Source organism: Salvelinus alpinus, chromosome 1 (assembly GCF_045679555.1).
Source record: "Salvelinus alpinus chromosome 1, SLU_Salpinus.1, whole genome shotgun sequence".
Lineage (NCBI taxonomy): Eukaryota > Metazoa > Chordata > Actinopteri > Salmoniformes > Salmonidae > Salvelinus > Salvelinus alpinus.
The window spans coordinates 6098783-6106282 of NC_092086.1; the positions used below are offsets into that span (position 1 = coordinate 6098783).

The following is a 7500-nucleotide window of genomic DNA, read 5'->3' on the forward strand; positions in this document are numbered from 1 at the left end:
AGGTGGTAGGTGATAGGTGATAGGTGTTAGGTGATAGGTGGTAGGTGGTAGGTGGTAGGTGATAGGTGGTAGGTGGTAGGGGGTAGGGGGTAGGTGGTAGGTGGTAGGTGATAGGTGGTAGGTGGTAGGTGGTCAGTAGATGGTAGGTGGTAGGTGGTAGGTGATAGGTGGTAGGGGGTAGGTGGTAGGTGGTAGGGGGTAGGTGGTAGGTGGTAGGTGGTCAGTAGGTGGTAGGTGGTCAGTAGGTGGTAGGTGGTAGGTGGTAGGTGGTAGGTGGTGGGTGGTGGGTGGTGGGTGGTAGGTGGTAGGTGGTAGGTGGTAGGTGGTAGGTGGTCAGTAGGTGGTAGGTGGTAGGTGGTAGGGGGTCAGTAGGTGGTAGGTGGTAGGTGGTAGAGGGTCAGTAGGTGGTAGGTGGTCAGTATGTGGTAGTTGGTAGGTGGTAGGTGGTAGGTGGTCAGTAGGTGGTAGGTGGTAGGTGGTAGGTGATAGGTGGTAGGTGGTAGGTGGTAGGTGGTAGGTGATAGGTGGTAGGGGGTAGGTGGTAGGTGGTAGGGGGTAGGTGGTAGGTGGTAGGTGATAGGTGGTAGGGGGTAGGTGGTCAGTAGGTGGTAGGTGATAGGTGGTCAGTAGGTGGTAGGTGGTAGGTGGTAGGTGATAGGTGGTAGGTGGTAGGTGGTAGGTGGTAGGTGATAGGTGGTAGGTGGTAGGTGGTAGGGGGTAGGTGGTAGGTGGTAGGTGATAGGTGGTAGGTGGTAGGTGGTCAGTAGGTGGTAGGTGGTAGGTGGTAGGTGGTAGGTGGTAAGTGGTAGGTGGTAGGTGGTGGGTGGTGGGTGGTGGGTGGTAGGTGATAGGTGTTAGGGGTCAGGCGGCAGGCGGCAGGCGGTAGACGGCAGGCGGTAATGTTCAATAAATAAATAATAAAGGTGTGTTTGGTTCAGGCGTATCATGTTGTATCCTGTAGGTGTATATCTTTATTCCCGTGCTCTGTGTTCTAAACTGCTCTCTGTCTATGCAGCTGTGTCTCTGCCCTGTGTGTGTGTGTGTGTGTGTGTGTGTGTGTGTGTGTGTGTGTGTGTGTGTGTGTGTGTGTGTTTAGCTGTGTGCTGTGTGTGTGTGTGTGTGTGCTGTGTGTGTGTGTGTGCTGTGTGTATTTGTGTGCTTGCAACTCTCTGACGCTCCCAGAATGCTGATGTGTCACACTGCTGCAGTGTCCCACTTATTAAACTAACCTCTCCTCTCCTCTCCTTCCTCTCTCCGTTCATCCCTCCCTCCCTCCCTCGCTCTCTTTCCCTTTCATCTCTCTCTCCCCACTCCCTCTCTCTCTCCCCCCTCCCTCTCTCTCTCCCCACTCCCTCGCTCCCCGCGTCTCCACATCTACTTTCATCCTTCCCTTCCCTGCCCTCTCTCTCTCTCTTCCTCCGTCTCCGATCCCCTTCTCCCCATACTCTCATCCCCACCTCCATGTCTTACTTTATCCCCTCTCTCTATCCCTCTCTCTCTCTCTCTCTCTCTCTCTCTCTCTCTCTCTCTCTCTCTCTCTCTCTCTCTCTCTCTCTCTCTCTCTCTCTCTCTCTCTCTCTCTCTCTCTCTCTCTCTCTCTCTCTCTCTCTCTCTCTCTCTCTCTCTCTCTCTCTCTCTCTCTCTCTCTCTCTCTCTCTCTCTCTCTCTCTCTCTCTCTCTCTCTCTCCCCCCTTCCTCTCTCTCTCCCCCCTCCCTCTCTCTCTCTCTGAATTCATTTCGACTATCTTTTTCTCTCTCTTTCTCCATCTATGTTTACAAAGCAATTGAAATAAACAGTAAATAAAAAGTGAAAAGACACAAAACAACATCTACCATTTATTTGTTTTATTGTCTTAGTAAATATTGTATTCAAGATGGTTTCTGCCTCTCTCCTTCATCGTCTTTTAATTCATGTTTTAACGCTCTTATCCAGAGCAACTAGGGTTTAAGTGCCTTGCTTCAAGAGCACATCGACAGAGTTTTCACCTAGTCGCCTTTGGGGATTCGAACCGGCCACCTTTCGGGTTACTGGCTCCAACACTCTTTTCTTTTGTATTTTTCATTTTTATCTCCGTGGTTACGATCTTGTCTCATCGCTGTGTAATTGGTTCATGGTGTTGAATAAAGGTGTGTTTGGTTCATGGTGTTGAATAAAGGTGTGTTTGGTTCATGGTGGTGTTGAATAAAGGTGTGTTTGGTTCATGGTGTTGAATAAAGGTGTGTTTGGTTCATGGTGTTGAATAAAGGTGTGTTTGGTTCATGGTGTTGAATAAAGGTGTGTTTGGTTCATGGTGTTGAATAAAGGTGTGTTTGGTTCATGGTGTTGAATAAAGGTGTGTTTGGTTCATGTGTGTTGAATAAAGGTGTGTTTGGTTCATGGTGTTGAATAAAGGTGTGTTTGGTTCATGGTGTTGAATAAAGGTGTGTTTGTCCGTGTGTGTGTGTGTTTATGTTTGTTGTGGTCAGTATTTGTCTGTTTTGGTGTCTGTTTCTTTTGACAGACGTTGACATCGTCCAGCGTCCCCCTCCCCCCCTGCTTCCCTCACCCAATCCCGCCTGTCCGCTCACATCACTGGTGAGAAACGCTGCAGCCTGTGACAGCCGCAGCCCACGGCAACCACATATGTCTGTGCCAGAAAGCGGAAGAAAAGCGCTGCAAAGATGTCCTGTCTGTCTGAACGGCTTCTGTTCCAGGACCAGAGACCAGAGAGTAGATTATATAATCTGTTCCTTCACCAGGACCAGAGAGTAGATTATATAATCTGTTCCTTCACCAGGACCAGAGAGTAGATTATATAATCTGTTCCTTCACCAGGACCAGAGAGTAGATTATATAATCTGTTCCTTCAACAGGATCAGAGACCAGAGAGTAGATTATATAATCTGTTCCTTCACCAGGACCAGAGACCAGAGAGTAGATTATATAATCTGTTCCTTCACCAGGACCAGAGAGTAGATTATATAATCTGTTCCTTCACCAGAGACCAGAGAGTAGATTACATAATCTGTTCCTTCAACAGGATCAGAGACCAGAGAGTAGATTATATAATCTGTTCCTTCACCAGGACCAGAGACCAGAGAGTAGATTATATAATATGTTCCTTCACCAGGACCAGAGAGTAGATTATATAATCTGTTCCTTCACCAGAGACCAGAGAGTAGATTACATAATCTGTTCCTTCACCAGGACCAGAGAGTACATTATATAATATGTTCCTCCACCAGGACCAGAGAGTAGAATACATAATCTGTTCCTTCACCAGGACCAGAGACCAGAGAGTAGATTATATAATCTGTTCCAGGACCAGAGACCAGAGAGTAGATTACATCATCTGTTCCTTCACCAGGACCAGAGAGTAGATTATATAATCTGTTCCTTCACCAGGACCAGAGAGTAGATTATATAATCTGTTCCTTCACCAGAGACCAGAGAGTAGATTATATAATCTGTTCCTTCACCAGAGACCAGAGAGTAGATTACATAATCTGTTCCTTCACCAGGACCAGAGAGTAGATTATATAATCTGTTCCTTCAACAGGATCAGAGACCAGAGAGTAGATTATATAATCTGTTCCTTCACCAGGACCAGAGACCAGAGAGTAGATTATATAATCTGTTCCTTCACCAGGACCAGAGAGTAGATTATATAATCTGTTCCTTCACCAGAGACCAGAGAGTAGATTACATAATCTGTTCCTTCAACAGGATCAGAGACCAGAGAGTAGATTATATAATCTGTTCCTTCACCAGGACCAGAGACCAGAGAGTAGATTATATAATCTGTTCCTTCACCAGGACCAGAGAGTAGATTATATAATCTGTTCCTTCACCAGAGACCAGAGAGTAGATTACATAATCTGTTCCTTCACCAGGACCAGAGAGTACATTATATAATATGTTCCTCCACCAGGACCAGAGAGTAGATTACATAATCTGTTCCTTCACCAGGACCAGAGACCAGAGAGTAGATTATATAATCTGTTCCAGGACCAGAGACCAGAGAGTAGATTACATCATCTGTTCCTTCACCAGGACCAGAGAGTAGATTATATAATCTGTTCCTTCACCAGGACCAGAGAGTAGATTATATAATATGTTCCTCCACCAGGAACAGAGAGTAGATTACATAATCTGTTCCTTCACCAGGATCAGAGAGTAGATTACATAATCTGTTCCTTCACCAGAGACCAGAGAGTAGATTATATAATATGTTCCTCCACCAGGACCAGAGAGTAGATTATATCATCTGTTCCTTCACCAGGACCAGAGAGTAGATTATATAATCTGTTCCTTCACCAGGACCAGAGAGTAGATTACATAATCTGTTCCTTCACCAGGACCAGAGAGTAGATTACATAATCTGTTCCTTCACCAGGACCAGAGACCAGAGATTAGATTATATAATCTGTTCCAGGACCAGAGACCAGAGAGTAGATTACATCATCTGTTCCTTCACCAGGACCAGAGAGTAGATTATATAATCTGTTCCTTCACCAGGACCAGAGAGTAGATTATATAATCTGTTCCTTCACCAGGACCAGAGAGTAGATTATATAATCTGTTTCTTCACCAGGACCAGAGACCAGAGTGTAGATTACATAATCTGTTCCTTCACCAGGACCAGAGAGTAGATTACATAATCTGTTCCTTCACCAGGACCAGAGAGTAGATTACATCATCTGTTCCTTCACCAGGACCAGAGACCAGAGAGTAGATTATATAATCTGTTCCTTCACCAGGACCAGATAGTAGATTATATAATATGATCCTTCACCAGGACCAGAGAGTAGATTATATAATCTGTTCCTTCACCAGGACCAGAGAGTAGATTATATAATCTGTTCCTTCACCAGGACCAGAGAGTAGATTACATCATCTGTTCCTTCACCAGGACCAGAGAGTAGATTACATAATCTGTTCCTTCACCAGGACCAGAGACCAGAGAGTAGATTATATAATCTGTTCCTTCACCAGGACCAGAGACCAGAGAGTAGATTATATAATCTGTTCCTTCACCAGGACCAGAGAGTAGATTATATAATCTGTTCCTTCAACAGGATCAGAGACCAGAGAGTAGATTATATAATCTGTTCCTTCACCAGGACCAGAGACCAGAGAGTAGATTACATAATCTGTTCCTTCACCAGGACCAGAGAGTAGATTATATAATCTGTTCCTTCACCAGGACCAGAGACCAGAGAGTAGATTATATAATCTGTTCCTTCACCAGGACCAGAGAGTAGATTATATAATCTGTTCCTTCACCAGGACCAGAGAGTAGATTACATAATCTGATCCTTCACCAGGACCAGAGAGTAGATTATATAATCTGTTCCTTCACCAGGACCAGAGAGTAGATTATATAATCTGTTCCTTCACCAGGACCAGAGACCAGAGAGTAGATTATATAATCTGTTCCTTCACCAGGACCAGAGACCAGAGAGTAGATTATATAATCTGTTCCTTCACCAGGACCAGAGAGTAGATTATATAATATGTTCCTTCACCAGGACCAGAGAGTAGATTATATAATCTGTTCCTTCACCAGGACCAGAGAGTAGATTATATAATCTGTTCCTTCACCAGGACCAGAGAGTAGATTACATCATCTGTTCCTTCACCAGGACCAGAGAGTAGATTACATAATCTGTTCCTTCACCAGGACCAGAGACCAGAGAGTAGATTATATAATCTGTTCCTTCACCAGGACCAGAGACCAGAGAGTAGATTATATAATCTGTTCCTTCACCAGGACCAGAGAGTAGATTATATAATCTGTTCTTTCAACAGGATCAGAGACCAGAGAGTAGATTATATAATCTGTTCCTTCACCAGGACCAGAGACCAGAGAGTAGATTACATAATCTGTTCCTTCACCAGGACCAGAGAGTAGATTATATAATCTGTTCCTTCACCAGGACCAGAGACCAGAGAGTAGATTATATAATCTGTTCCTTCACCAGGACCAGAGAGTAGATTATATAATCTGTTCCTTCACCAGGACCAGAGAGTAGATTACATAATCTGTTCCTTCACCAGGACCAGAGAGTAGATTATATAATCTGTTCCTTCACCAGGACCAGAGAGTAGATTATATAATCTGTTCCTTCACCAGGACCAGAGAGTAGATTATATAATCTGTTCCTTCACCAGGACCAGAAAGTAGATTATATAATATGTTCCTCCACCAGGACCAGAGAGTGGATTACATAATCTGTTCCTTCACCAGGACCAGAGAGTAGATTACATAATCTTTTCCTTCAACAGGACCAGAGACCAGAGAGTAGATTATATAATCTGTTCCAGGACCAGAGACCAGAGAGTAGATTACATCATCTGTTCCTTCACCAGGACCAGAGAGTAGATTATATAATCTGTTCCTTCACCAGGACCAGAGAGTAGATTATATAATCTGTTCCTTCACCAGGACCAGAGAGTAGATTATATAATCTGTTCCTTCACCAGGACCAGAGAGTAGATTATATAATATGTTCCTCCACCAGGACCAGAGAGTAGATTATATAATCTGTTCCTTCACCAGAGACCAGAGAGTAGATTACATAATCTGTTCCTTCACCAGGACCAGAGAGTAGATTATATAATATGTTCCTCCACCAGGACCAGAGAGTAGATTACATAATCTGTTCCTCCACCAGGACCAGAGAGTAGATTACATAATCTGTTCCTTCACCAGGACCAGAGAGTAGATTACATAATCTGTTCCTTCACCAGGACCAGAGTGTAGATTACATTTAAAGTGCCACCAACCATGTTTGGTTCATGATGTTGTTGAATAAAGGTGTGTTTGGTTCATGAGGTTCAGCTGGCTGTATGTAAGGGAACAGTATTTCCAGAGAGAGTTATGATTCCGTTAAACGGGAGTATGTTACATTCCCTGACGTCTCTCTGAAAATACAGATCCTCGCCCTGAGCTCGTCTACTGTATTGTCCAGGGACTGAACATCAGGGAGTAATATACTCAGAAGCGGTGGGTGGTATGTACGCCTTCTGATTCGGGACTAAGAGATCACTCCGTAAACCTCTTCTCCTCCGGTGGCGTCTCTGGGATAAGTGGAATTGCCTTGGGGGCGTACTTACAAAGGATCCAATTCAGGAAAGTGTTATTTCTGGTCGAAATACAGGTGTGTTACCGCAGCCCTGATATCCAAAAGTTATTTCTGGCTGTATGTAGTAATGCAGAGGACCGGGGGGCTGATAATGTAAGAAACAACACAAATAAACAAAATATAATTTTATGTTGGTTAGGAGTCATAAACAGGACGACTATCTCTGTCTACACCACCTGCTGTGTCTGAGTGTGTGTGTGTGTGTGTGTTTGTGTGTTTGTGTATGCGTGTGTGTGTGTGTTTGTGTGTTTGTGTATGCGTGTGTGTGTGTGAATTGGTGTGTGTGTATGGGTGTGTGAGTGGGTGTGTTTTTGTGTGTGTGAGTGAGTGTGTGTTTGTGTGAGTGAGTGTGTGTGTGAGTGAGTGTGTGTG

General features: G+C 44.4%; 1 protein-coding gene across 1 annotated transcript in view; it reads left to right on the plus strand.

The window, feature by feature from the left end:
• Nucleotides 1-7500, plus strand: part of LOC139569663 (glutamate receptor ionotropic, NMDA 2A-like) — a 270123-nt gene that overhangs the window by 126055 nt on the left and 136568 nt on the right. The gene's annotated exons all lie outside the window — the stretch shown is intronic.